Below are 14,933 nucleotides of genomic sequence, written 5' to 3'. Positions count from 1 at the left end.
AACCATTTTGTCCATACTTCCATACATACGCAGTAATCTTGCCAAAAAGCCTTAAAAAATGGCATGCTTTCATATAAAGCAATTTAGAAGCTATGGGGCTATCATTGGTCAAAATGAAAATTATTGTTTCTGGTGTTCTGTTGGCAGAGTCTGCAGATGACAGAGTTTGATTTCGACACAAATTTAAAAATTACAAAAAAACCCGTTGTGATTTATTGCATCAACTACAAGTAGCTTTTTCAGAAGGAAAACGCAAACAAATTAAAAAAAAAACCCTGATCACTATAAAAGTTTTCTCATTTTTCTGTTTCTTTTCTTCGTATTTTGAAATGGCCACTTCAATTCAGTGTAGCAATTTCACAAATGGTTGCTTTCATTTCAAACAGTGTTTTTAATGCATAAAGGTGTCTTCTTTTGCTCGGCTGAAAAGGATCTAGGCGCTTGCTTTTCTTAGCATCGAATACTGAACATTACGACCATCTGACTCTGTCATTTTCAATTTTATAAGGACACAGAAGTAAATGCGATATAAAACAACACAAATATAAAAACAGATCAGTTCAAACCCCGCTATGATCCGCTAAAAAAACCATCCAAATGAATGTTCAGCTCTCACATTTCTTTCCAAGTGGTCACCCCAATTAATTACTTGGTCACACGTTCATCAACAACCTGATTGAATTCAAACATGTGGGTATCAAAAACACAGTAGGAGGACGGAGTGGGGGGGAATTTCCTCCATGGCTCTTCTAGAAAGCCCCACCATATCAAAACCTAATAGTTAACAACACAACGCGAGACAATTACAACCCTCCCCCCCCACCCTGGGGATGTTGTTGTAATATACCTCAAATCAAATTACTACGTGCTACAACACTGTGGCTGGACAGGTCTGTTGTAATCATAATCCTGGCACTGCAATTATGATTTTGGAGTTACTCCATAAATCAGGCACTGCCCAGGACCCTGCCAAGGATAGGAGAGCGTAATGCGGGCTGCCACTCCGTGGTCTGCCCAGGATACAGTAGCCTCCAGCGTGGGATATCATCCCATTATAGCGATCATTAAAGGCCGGGATTCTCAAGCCGGGATATGGTTACAAGTAATGGATTTGTGAGATCTCTACTCTTAAATGATATAGAACAACAGCTGTGGCTGTCCTTTCTTTTTTTTTTTTTTTTTTTTCCTTTCCTTGTCTTTCTTTTCCCAACCCCATCGCTCAATTTACCTTGAAGATTGATCGGAAGACTGACAGCACGAATAAAGCTCAAGGTTTCTTGCAAATCAAACTGAAATAAACGCTGCTTTATTAAGATTCAAACCAAACAAGCCACATACCTGGAGGGGTCAGATTTCCCCCCCCCCTCTTGTCTAGCGGCACAACAAACCTCCGCTAATGAAATTTTGCCTGCGTTGTTTTCCCTCACAACAAAAGCTTCCAGTTTAAGCATGTGGATATTTTTATTCTCTGCCAGATTGGGAAATCTTGCCACAGGCTAGATTTTCCGGCTGGAGTTAACAATTAGCTGGACTGACTTCAAATTTGAGGAACTTATCTACAGAGCAAACATGTTTAAGTCAACAGATTTAACATTTCAGAATTAACACCCGATGATAAAGACCTGCACAATGCAAATGTGGTTATGCTGTCAGCTGTGTTAGAATTGATCAGGGAGGTTATGTAAAACAGATCCCGGCTGATCAGGAAACAAAGAGTAAATGCAAACGGCATAAAAAATGAAAACCTGCATAAATACTCGAAAGTATTATTCATTTTCAGCATGAAACAAATTCCTGATTTCAGTTACTGGATTATTTAGAATTAATGTTTCAAATTGAGCTTAACGTGAAAATAAAAGCAATGGAGATAAAATTCAAAGCACAGTTAAATGTTTACAGTCTATTTGAATATTGTAAATGGTATGATTTTAATGCTTTGTGGGCATTTTTCCGTTGACAAACAAAATTTTAACACACCTCAACTCAAAATTAAAACAACTTTGAAATGCAGTATCAAATCAAATTCATGTTCAAATTTAAGACAGTATTTACAAAGAATGATAGCCTCAAACTCCAATGATTTCACAGCTTGCCTCATGTGCATGTCTCAAAATGCACAAACGTACTTGGCATTTTGAGGAGCACTGGGCCAGTCTTAGGCTTCAACGTATCCCAGATTCAATTCCGACACAGCTGGGGACATGACCAGTTCCTAAATACTTAATTTAGCAAAATGCACCACTGTATTGTTTGCATAGACAAAGAGATCGTCAGGGAAAAAAGGCTACATATCATTTTTCAAACCTTTTAACCTTGTTTTTTAACAAACTATGATCGATAATCCTGACCAACTACTAGCTGCTTTCAAACAATCAACAACAAAAAAATTCCAATAAATGTGGTCCCATTTTGGCTAAGCGTGTCGAACAATCCACCAACTCATCTAGTTCAATTCGATCTGCATTAATGACTCAACATTTATCCCATCTCCCTAATCCAAGGCTGCCAACGGAATGGGCAGGGGGTAGAAATTTAAAAAAACAAAAAAAAATCACCACTCGCCACTCGGCCTTCTCGACCTGCCCGGGTCAAGCCAGCAGACATCTGTTGGACTTACTGAGCCAAATGACATAAAATTTTATATCAAAGCCTGTGATATTGGGTTTCACTCATCGAGTTTGTCTGCCTGTGGTTGAAGGGGAAAGAGAGTTGGCGGCTTGTAACACATTGTGACAAGGCAATGTGTCTTTGTGATCATGGAATGCGCCAGCTCCTACTGCAACCACAAGACAGAGTTACATCTCTTTGTTGTCAACGACGGATGCTGCATGGGCCAACACTAATGCCTCTCTTTCCTTCTCTTTTGTTTCTATTAGGTCGTGCAATTTTGCGACTTTGGGGTTGCAACCCTAACGGTACATGGCTGCGCTAATGAAAAAGCAAGGATTGAATTTTTCTACCGAAATTGTAGGGCCACAGGGGAAGGTACATGTATTGAGCCGAGCTATTCCCCTGAAGCAATTCAGCTGGAGTGCACTACGATGACACTGTCATGAATGGACATCATTTCTGACAAAGGGACCCGACTGTCAGCGCTAAAGACGATTGTTTGTGGGACATGTCAGCCTTCGTGATGGCTCATAAGCCACACCACTAAATCTTCTGGGAACGTGCAAATCAACCATGTTACCAAACCGAGTGTCTTTGACCAGTGCAGCAAGCAAGCTGCGATGCAAATTTCATTCATGAATATTTATGACCATGCAAATAAGAATTTTGTCCACAGCACGCTGATGATTGCCTTTAACCCGATCCAGCTGCAGATATTTGTTGTAAATATTTATGACCAGCCCGGTTCAATTTCGTTTAATAGCATGCTGAGAGCTTAATCGAGTCAAGCTGCTCAGATACAAGAAATTTTTTTTATGAATATTTACAAAGACTGATGATCACTCGAGGCATTCTGACTGAGCACATGCTCAAAATGTGTGCTGATTACTGTCAGAAAATTGGCCATGATTAACAATGAATAAAAAATCCGACCAAGCAGTAAATGTTAAACATCCATGGCATATTTCCTAGTCTGTATGCACTGGGTAACAATTGTGGATTGTACATGTTGAAATCTACAACAGCTTACATGTTTGTGTAGACAGCAACTTAGTAAAATGTCAGTAACATACTTTCTACACACCCCCCCTCAAAAAAAAGTTTTTCATGATTTATTAAAATTCATACAGTTTACATGTAGGCCTGCATCTAGCAGTATAGTAATTATTGACGGCAAGTTTTTTTATTGCAATAGGAAAATACTAAATGCATTTTGCTGAAAAAAAAAAGAAACATCTGTTTTCTTTGGAAAACCTATGCACTGAACACAATCTGGGGCCTCATTTCCGCTAATTGACTGTGACAGTTGACCGGGTGGCTTTTGGTTACAGGTGATCTTCAGGTGGATAACCTGGTTCTTTCCATTCATCTCTTTTAGCACACTCCAGCCTGTGCTATTGCCGGCCGATCATACAGTGTGGAGATGAACTGAGATAATTAATGTCACTGACAGGTGCTCCCAGCACAATGGCCGCATGTGGGGGACAATTGCGGCCAGCAGAATCGAACACAAGCTCCCCCAAGATGAAGAGAAGACCAACATCAATCAATGCTGACTTATGCCACACCATACAGCACCGCACCCGAGCACCCAACATTCTCACAAAGGCTCAGCCGACCATGACAAAAACCCACTCGCCCAGCCGCCCCTGTTCAGAAATACCCACTTGTGGAACAAGGGCAGTCTCCCCGTACCGTCACCCCCTTTTTTTTTTAATTTACTTTTTTTTCCCCCGAATTTTCTCCCCATCCTCCTTGTCCCCAGAGGGGGTGAGCCCCAGTAGCCCAAGAGCTTAGCCAGCTCTTTAAAAAGCTCACCACCTGTCCCCCAACATTGACATGCTAATAAATGGCGCACAAAGACTAACGGCTAATCCTGAACAAATAGAAATTAATGAGGCTGTGTTTACTTGCTCAAGCAGAATCATTCTAGTGGTTTTTTTTTTTTTTTAATCCTCCAAGATTTTTTTTTCTTCCTCTTACTCTTTGTGATTTTTTTTTCCTCCTTTCTATTTTGGAAGTGAACAGAGACCAAATGTCAACCCCCCCTCCAAAAAAAGAAGTCAAACATTGTTTGGGGGGTTTAGATAGTGCTATACATGTAATGGTTTCCCCCAGTGGGTACTTTGTCCATGGTTACAACCGAGCATTCACGCCACGTCATTGTTATGCGCATACTTACTTAATAAAAGTCGGAAACTGGAATAATAACAGGAGACATATGAGCATACCAGGGAATAAAGATTACAAAGACGGCTGGACATTTAATGATGCTTCATGACTATTTTTGGAAAGGCACACACAGCTTCTGCATACACTGGTTAATATACTCCAGTTTTCTGGATTTAGCCAAGATTCAACAGAGAGACATCAAGCTGCCTTTTTTTTAAGTGGTCAAATTCAAAATATGATCACTACGCACAAATGGGAACAAGTTGCCAGGTGCAGGTAAAAGATTCTGGGGAGGTAGAGCATCTGATTTGTATGCTTGCTTTTCTGCAACACTGGCCCAGCGCCTAGGCCGTCATTACCTTTCATCACAAATCTGTCAAAAACCCACATCAGAGCTACCCAACACTTAACAGTATAAAGAACAAATTGAAAATCTACAAAACCAGGTCTATGTAAGTAGTTGCATACGGTAACTTTCATAAATTTACAGAAGTTCAATGTCAAATGAAACCATACGGCCGAGTTCTAAATCATCAAAACCATGGTTTATCCCATCACTTTTGATGAATGCGTTATATTCTATGCCACGTGAACTAGCGCACACAGTCTAATCTAAATCAATCTAATCTGTGATCAAAACAGTAGTACCCAGCTGAATAAAAACTTGGAAAATTGTCCTGCTTAAGGCTGGTAAGTCTAGCAACCCTACACTGACTTAAAAAAAAAGCCAAGTTTACAGATTCTCCACCGGTGTTCTGCCTGTTAAAAATCGTTCCTTGATGCAGCCTGGCCCCCACCTCTCACTGCAGCTAGTCTCTCCACCAGTATGTACACAGCTGTAGGCTGGTGACATATCAGTGGCCCGATCACATCACGGCAAATGAGAGAGTAAACGGGCAGCGGCACACAAGGGACTAGACCACAACAAATCCTTCACATACAACATACACGCACACATGGTGTACATGTACCTGGTGACGAAGATATTTTGTCAGTCTCGGTAATGCATCTAACAGTCTCACTCTAAAACATAAACAGCGCCCTCTAACAATCAGTGCGCATTTGCAGATGTTCTGTCCTGGTCAAAGATTCCCTGCTTTACAATGAAGTAATTTCCTGATTCAACCCAACAAAAGAGTTGAAAAGTACCAGGACCCTTGTCATGTCGTATCAGACTGACTTCACAAAGGAATTTCCGCTGCAGAAATAAACAAAAACTTTCTTATTGATCAAGATGCCAAATTACCCCCCTCCCCGGAAACACCCGTGTGAAGTGCAAAGACAACTTGCTTGCATTAACTAATACACATTTGTCCTTGGTATTGCTTAAAATTTAATTCTAAACGTTTTCAGGGGTTTACACGTATGTACGTCAATGGATTCGACGAAAAGCTGATTATTTTCCCAGCTTCCAAGTTTCAAACATGGCACCCATAAAAACAGAGTCTACAGAATGGGGAAAACAACACTGCCTGTAATGCAATCAGTAATTTCATCAAAACAAGTTAAGTTAGTGGCCAAAGAGATTAATCTTACAAAGGCTCTTATTTCTACGGGCATGTACTAAACCATCCCAACATGTGTCCGAGCACACAATGCCATGTTAAAAAAACAGGTTGTAGGTTATTACTGGTTTCAGTTCTGGGTAAGGGTGGAGCCAGAGGAAAAAACAAGTGCAGGGACCCCCCCGCACAAAAACTATTTTTCTCAATGAAAAACAATGTAGCCTCAACCCTAAGAAAGCCACAAAAAGTTACACAAAAAAATTCCAAAACTTTTACTCCCTCCCCTCAGAAAAAGGTTCCAAATTCACCCTTGATTCTGGGCGGATTTTTTTTCTTCATAGGTTAATATCTGAAAATACACTTTGAGGCTATAACACAGAAAACAGAAACAAAAAACAATTTTTTTCAAATACAAAATCCAAACAAACAAATAAATACAATAAAACGCAACAAATCCGTCCCAAAGTTTCTTCAGTGTTCATATTTGTGGTTTCTTCCTGTTCTTCCTGAACATGTCAGAGTAGCATCCTACATGTGCCTCAAGGGTCAGTAAGATAAAAAAGATTTTTGTTTTCTATTTCTCAAAAATGTTTTACCAAAAAAAATGAAGGCAAAATATGAAAACAGATCAGACCGCACAGCCCTGGACACAGTGCTTTTTATTTTTGTGGCCTCACCCTAAACACTATTCACATCTTTATGATTATGATTCATGATTGACAGGTGGACTGTTTGTATAAGACAGAGAGTTCTCTTCTCTCCTTGTAGTCTTAGCACACGGGGAATGACAGCTGCAAGTGTAGTGAAAGAAAACACCACGGCCAGGGGGACAAGATAGGTATCCCAGATTGACTCCCTGGATAAATAGTCTCTCCTGGTATTATTTTACAGCCGATTGAATTGTTATCGTAATGGCTGCCATTACTGCTCCTGAAAGCGAAGGAAGAAAAAAAAAAAAACCCAAAAAAACTGGCATTCTCCAACTGAATTCTAATATTCAAGTGTCTTGACAGATAAACGGAATGTTATCATATTGGGTAATGTTACCATGCAGATAAAAGACTAACTTGAGATCTCTGTGAGCAGGACACATATTGAATGAGAGCATTTTTTGGGGGACGGAACTGATGTGCTCTTCTTGAAAATGTATGCGCTTTGCACTTCATACTTACACTTATGCTTTGTGCGTCACTGGACTATTCGCAATGATGGCGAGATTTTTCATTACAGTTAACTAGACAAAAATCTGCTACGCTTATCCTCACAGAGCAAGGGGAACAATTTCTCATAAATTATAAATTCAGCATGCCAACGATGAAACCTAATCTCTACTGGCATTTTAAATCATTTGACATATTGCCATGACACTAATTTCGACAAACAACTCTGAGATTTGGACAGCATTTGTCTCACGTTTGGAATGGGACATCCAAACAGCCTCTCGGGTGTATGACCTCATGCCCACTCCACTGTGATGTTTAAAAACGGCTGAACTCCTCGCTCACAAAATGGTCCTTCCTCTAACCCCAATCGCCATCTTTGTTCTCAAGTTGAAAGTTCTACCTTTGTGTACTTATCAAAGCACACTCTCCACAGAGAAGTTGTTCACTACTCATGCCCGAACTAGCGACAAGAAGTGACAAGTCTCTCTGGGGGATTGCTTGAAGTAATAAATGCCTGATTAATTGGAGGACTTAACAAGCCCTCAGGAGGGCAGTACTTTGAGTGGTTGGGTTGTGAACGTTTGGTTCCCTGCCTCCCCCCCTTCCCTTTCCTGCAAAGGATGCCTCACTCGGGATCCAACAGTGGTAGTGTGCATTAGTCTGTGACGCTGTCCACCTTGCCCTTTCCCAATCGCTTCATGGGCCTCACGCCCCTCCCGGTCCCTGCTGGACGCACATGGCTGATTTGTATCCACACTTAGTGTCTTCCCTTCCCATCGATTCTGACAAGTGTCCTTGTACTCTTCCGTCCCCCCCCTCCCGTTGCCGAGCAACGCAGTACCACCGATAAATGCAATCGCTGAATTAAATTAATCACATGACCACTGTCTTCAACAAGAGCCAACAAATGAAAACAAATTCTCTGAACAGCCTGTAATTCGCTCCATGATTTGTAGGTGGGTTTGGCAGATTGACTGTTTCTAGCTCACAGGAGTAGGATGTTGATTTCTCCCCCGTTCTCATCCAACTAATTTCTTATTTGTTTACAAACTGTTTATGAATCTTGGAGCACATATTGATGATGCTCAACGATGTTAGCACATTATGCAATGTCAATGATTCACTATGCCAAAAGACAAGTTACAGAAATCACAATTTTTTGGGGGGGGGAACTGAACTCAGGGCAATTTCTTTCACTCGGTGGCATAAAAAGCCATTTTTAACACTGGCCTTTCTACATGTAATTGTCATTTTCTGACAGGAGTAAGCTTTGATTTTTTTTTTTTCACAATGTAAGAGGTTTGGAAAAAGTTGATTTCATAACGTTGAGTTTTCACCGTGGAAATCTGCTGAATATCCTCTCTGGGAGGAATGAAAACATGAGCCTCTGAAATCATTGAAGCTATTTATTTGTAAGCAACGAAACACTAGTAATATCATCCTGTGCAACAATGAAGTGCAATGTGAGTGACACCATGCACTGAACCCTACACTCGACGATAAAAAAAAAAAAGTGATCACAAACATAATCCTCCCACTCCATCTCTCATCAAATCCGTAAAAAACCTCACCAAAGCCGTACGACAGGTCATAATAATGTATTATACACATGCACGTGGCCGCACAATTTCACTACTATTTTTGGTAACATTATTTCTCCCCGATTCTTGCATAAAGTGACGGCATATTTACTTAAGCATCTTATTGATGACCTGGTACGGTACCTGACATTTCAGAGGTTCCAAAAAAAAAAAAAAAAGGCAAAGGCAAAGTAAATGTCAACACAGGACTGAGGAGCTCTTCACCGGCCATGTCCATTTACAATTCACCTGAAACCTTTGTTTATTTATACAACAAACTCAATTTCCCCTTGGATGTTGTTATTGTAAGATCACGTTTTAATCTCAATTTAACACTTAGCCACGCTGTAATTTACATCAGGACGTTTCATGTTTAGGCAGATGAAAGGCTGTGCTGTGAATCATGCCATGTGCTGCGGGACTGTTTGCAAGAAAAGCTTGATTTTTGACGGCCGTTATTGGAAGGATATCGGTACAAATTCCTTCAAACAAATGTAAATTTTATACATGTGTAATCTTATGAATGATTCACAAGAGAGACGTGTCCAAATGCAGCCTGCACAATTCTGCAGAACAAGGCTGAGTCAATTACAAGAAAAAAACTGAATATCTATTTTAATTTCAATCAAACATATGATGCTAATGGAAGAAAGGGTCAACAAACTTTACCAAGCGCAGTTAAACCGGCAACTTCCTTTTATTTTTTTAGATTACAAATGCACTGGCTCTGAATTGAATAAAGAAAAGACAAAATAATGATAGTTTGGTGCATTTTTTTCTGGACAAAGAATTTTTAATATTTGGAGGAAATTTTTATTGAACATTTTCAAATCACCATGTACCGGTATGAGAGTAATCAAATGATTTTTTTTTCATCCGATTTTTTTTCTGTCTCCTGACCTTAACCATTTCCGTTGTGTTCACAATCCAATTTATGAAAAATGCTGACCATTTTAATCAATACACAAGATTGTTTATTACACACTGGTCCAAAGATATGACTTGAAGTGGTTTCTGCAGCTTGAAATTACATGTACATGACAAATTACGTGCCATTACAAATAAGCAAACAAAACACATTTGAAGATTCAAATATTCTGGCAAAGCTCACAGCACATGCAGGGGTGCACACAATCCTGATTTCTCTAAAATACAAGAAGTGTATGAGGGGTAATAGTGCCAGAATTACTAGAAATCCTTTCGAACGCAGGATTAGCTGTGGATTAATCCTCTAGAAACGTAGAAACTGCTTGACAAACTGCACCAGGAGGAACCATGTGATAAATACGCTGAATCCTAAACCCACAAGCCACAGAACGTTCAAGATTTTAGGGAGGATTTAAGGTTTGAGTACTGTAAAGTTTTTAATGAAGGGCATCGCAATGCTTATTCTTTCAGTTATCCATAGGCGAACACTTTTATCTTCCCTGTGTCATTCACGAAAGAAAATCCCTTGAGAACACGGTGAGTTTTGTTAACCGGCCACTACAATGCAATTTGTTTTCATACAAACTTTGAACATTTGCCTTTACATGTCTGTCTCAATATGGCTCTTTTTCAAGTTCTGTTTCAGTACTTTGAAAGTTGGAACATGTATGCAATGTTTTTATACAATGTACGCTGACAAGTATTTTCACATTCATGAGCACATCTGTGATGTCATCCCAGAGAGAAAACCTCAATAAAACCTTGGTTTGGGCACAAAAAAAGTTACTGGAATTTCGTTACACTTTGCTGGCCTTAATTTCTTGTCTTATGCAAGGCAAGAACAAAACAATATGCAAGCAAGTAATCCTTTCTAAAAATCTTTTCAGAAAATAAACTCCAAGTTCATAATTTGAACATTAAAACCTGCGCACCGAACTGCGTCTTCCCCGAATGACATCACAACAACACTGCCCTCAGTTGTCCAGAAAAGCACAGAGAATTTGGAATGCTTTTAAAAAGTGCACTTTTCAATTACACTCAATCTAAAAGGAATTTTAAAAATTTTTTATAAATTAAATATGAAAACTCAGAGCAAGCAATTTTGGATAAAATTCTGCCTAGCTCTAAACAGTAAATAAATAAAAGTAAATAAAAGTAAATGTATGCAGGATGTATGTATGTTAGTCAGCTGCAGTGTACCGGTACTGTAGGTGCATTCAATTGAATCCATATTACTTACAAACTTTCACATCCATCACTGAAACATATTATTAGCCTAAAAAAAAATAGAAAACAAAAAAAAAACACGTAGAATTTTAGGGCCATGATTTCAGACCGGGCATTAATAATGGATGGATATGAGGAAAAGCGAACTAATGAACAGCAATCATCGCACTGGTACATCAATTTGGGAGTCGTAAATTATGAAACCTGGAGCCTCAATGGACCGAAACAATGTTTAAAACCTGTCCAAAGGTATACATGAGCGGGGACAAACCGATCAACTTCAACAATCTTCCACATTATACGGAACACAATCTGTTTGTATTAAAAGTCCTACCTTTTTGTGCTCTTCTGCTTATGTGAATCTTGTCAGTAGAGGGCGCTATACACAGAAATAAACAGAAAAACAAATCATCACACACTGTAATAATGAGTGTATTTTTACAGTATGGATTGTACTTGTATGGAAAAGGTCCAAAAAATCATCTGCAGAACAGGACGAACAATACACGGTGTGAGATGAAAAACTGGTACAGAAATGTATGGGAAAAAAAACCAAATTCCCAAGGCATTCAAAACAGAAAGCAAAAAAAAGGTGACCTGTATCAAGATATGTACAACTGGCCTACTCACATACTTGCACATTTAGCAGTACAGTGTTTGAAAAGGTAGAACCTACATGTAGGTGCCTGTATGCTGGGATTATCAAGAGGCCAGGGACAAAATGATTACAGCTTAGTGTCTTTTTGCTGAAGTATTCGCTCTCCTGTGAAGTAAATGTACAAGCTCTCTGTGGACGTTTTCTGTTCTTTGTAGTTACAACTGTACTCATTTCGAACTGTGGACGCTCTTTCTAGATTGATTTTTGATGACTTTCTTGACTGTTCTTCTTCATGTGATGATGATAACCCTGACCCCAAAATGCCTCTAAACCGGTTTTTTTTTTCAGGGAGGGGAAAACCTTGTGTGGACGTGGGGAAGTCTACACAAGGTGTACGCTACCTGCCTGTGTGGACGCCTTTTGTTCAGAGCGACTGACACGCTTGTGCGCTGCAGATGGTGCTGCGTGTGTTGCCTAGTAACACACACACAAGCTAAGGCCAATGGTGTCATAACAGATTTGTATGAGTTATTATTCAAATTTTGATTTGGGAGTCTTGTTTTCAAAAGGGAATCCTTCACAATAATGAATTTGGCAAAATTCAATTTTAATTTGAAAAGAGGAATTTAACTTGAAAGATTGACTGAACACAGCCAGAAGATTATTACTTATGTCGATCAATCAATCTTCCCCTTGTTCAATTTCGGTAATAATTAATTGAATAATAATTACTGCTAATGGGTTATTAGGGAGACATTCCCATTACAATGTGCACACAATTTTTCCAACTTTACTGTCCCATAATTCAATATTCCCTAGTCTGATCTGAGCCAAACTTTGTATGTTTTCATTTTAGGCCCTAAACTATCATCTCTCAAAATATGGACAGCAAAATTCGGCCTCCTTCTGGTAGTTGAAAAATTTACCACAAAATGTCTCCCAAATGACCTATTTGTAAATATAACTGATTTTCTAAATAGTTATTACACTAATTTTCTCATCAATTTCAATAAAGAGAAAGGAAAGGAACACGTAGTTCACCCTGAAATCATCAAAACAAACAATTCTGCAAAGAGAATTTTCACAATGTTTGTCATCCATTTGCATTTTTGAAACTAGCAGGCCTGTCTCCGTTTGGGCCCACTTTTTCTGGGGGGTGAAGAACGTTTTATGCCCAGTATCGTTTGAGACTTTTGTTTCAATTTTCAGTTATCTTGCATCCGTTAAAATAAAGTCTTCAATTTCAACAAGTATTTCTTTTTTTAATTCATCACTATGGGCGGGAATTTACGTTTAATTTGAAAGACATTTAGAGGAAAACTTCCCCATACTGTTTAAATGTTTAGCCAACACTTTGCAGAGGCCGCCGCCTACCTTGGTGGTGTTAATTATATAGTTCAACAATGAAAATGGTCCAATCAATGTAGAAATGTGGACTGATGTTGAGGCATTTACATGTAAAACAAGCAATGTTTAGTGTTTTACAATCTACTTTCTTTTTCTCAAAACATACATGGATGCCAAAAGGGAAAGTGTTTTACAGGCATTGTTTACAGTAAAAATGAATGCCAGATTGCATCAATCAAAACGTCAAACTTCTAAAAGGGGCGGTTCCATTTGAACTGTTTGGGAAAATCTGTAAATGGATTTGGAACTTTTTCATTGAAACGTGTCAGCTGAATCAGAAGTTAAATACCTGCCGTGAGGATCAATTAATCATATACTACACTGCACCGGTGCACGTACTTGAAAACGGTTCATAATGGTTCTGATTGGGGCTAAACAATTTCGGATTTATGAAAAGGGATCGCAACTTACTCACGACCTTTCCTGACACATGAAGCAATCCAAAACCAAGACTTTTATTCTCCTTTTTGTTTTCAATCCTACTCCGGGAAATCTCCCCCCTGACAACAGTGAGCATGCCGGTTTACAATTAGGCCATTTGATTCCACTGCAGCAAGCAATAAGGACAAAATACATTCCCTCTTTTCGATCGACCAAAAAAAAAGAGAGAAAAAAAAAAGGGGCAACTGCCGGCAACCACTGCACTTGGCTTCAAAATCCTCAGACAGCAAGTCAGCTTCGGAAGGCCAACCAGCCGTAAAAATCAATTATCCCATCAGTCCCCTTTGCTGAATCCATTCAACAAAAGGCGCTTTATTATATATATGTAGCTGTTTGCTGTCCGACTGATCGCTTTTTTTTTTCAATAAAGCCGAATAAGATTACACAATTGTCAAGTAATTCCAGAGTTTACGCCGGGGTTATAAACACTGACATTAAAGTTTATTACAGGGCATGCAGGTGGTCTGGCTTCATGTTCATGTACTTGTCTTTTAAGTGTAATGGCCAAGATAATGAGATAAGGATGATGTTTCAGCCTCAAGACTGTCCCAACTCCTTTTAAAAAATTGCTCAAATGCTTCAAAATCTCTGGCACATGGCGTAAAACCTACTGGTACATGAAGATTTCAATAAAAAGGTTTAGTGGTTCAGCCACATCTGGCACACGAAAGACAGCCCCTTGAGACCGCATTTCCACAGAATTTAAGCACAACGCTATTTGACGCACCGGTGGATATTCGGGCATCTTGCCAACACTGCACAAACAAAATGGTGGAGGATACAAAACAGCAGAAAACTGTGGCCACTGTGCCTTTGCCCAATGGTAAAATGCCCTTGGATACTTGTAACATTTTGTCCTTCCATCACAGGATGGCTAACGGAACTACAACTACTACCGTCATGAGCCACTGAGGACCTGATGGAATTAGCCACACCATGTCCAGAACAAACTGAGGACATCAGCTCCATTGTCTGAGGACATCACCATTACCCCACCCCCCCCTTCACAACCAAAACGGTAGTACGAGTGAAGCACCCTTAATTTCCCGAGTACTCAATGCAACCCAGATGAATGAATCACCAGCGTTCCCACTCCTTCCTTCCGTCCGGCTCCTCTGGGGACGACAGTGGACTGATACAGCCCTTGTTTGTTCAACTTGCATCACTGCGTCCAATCGCTAATCAATTACCATCAACTAATAGGTCTTACTCATCGGACCAACCAATTAAGCCCACTCCAGTGGCAGGGGAAAAAAAAAAAGCAGAATCACAATTCGGCGAGGGCTCTCCTTCCACCAAGCTC

At 39.6% G+C, this 14,933-nt stretch overlaps 1 protein-coding gene across 1 annotated transcript in view; it reads right to left on the bottom strand.

The window, feature by feature from the left end:
- The window catches only part of LOC110973637 (uncharacterized), a 61,563-nt gene that overhangs the window by 40,671 nt on the left and 5,959 nt on the right, over positions 1-14,933 (bottom strand). Inside the window, exon 2 of the mRNA XM_022224604.2 lies at positions 11,519-11,563. The gene's annotated coding sequence lies outside the window, so the exon portion shown is untranslated. The remainder of the gene's footprint in view (positions 1-11,518; positions 11,564-14,933) is intronic.

Source organism: Acanthaster planci, linkage group LG06 (genome assembly GCF_054643075.1).
Source record: "Acanthaster planci isolate LZ-2023a linkage group LG06, COTS_SCS, whole genome shotgun sequence".
Taxonomy (NCBI): domain Eukaryota; kingdom Metazoa; phylum Echinodermata; class Asteroidea; order Valvatida; family Acanthasteridae; genus Acanthaster; species Acanthaster planci.
This window is presented reverse-complemented; position numbering and strand designations above follow the sequence as displayed.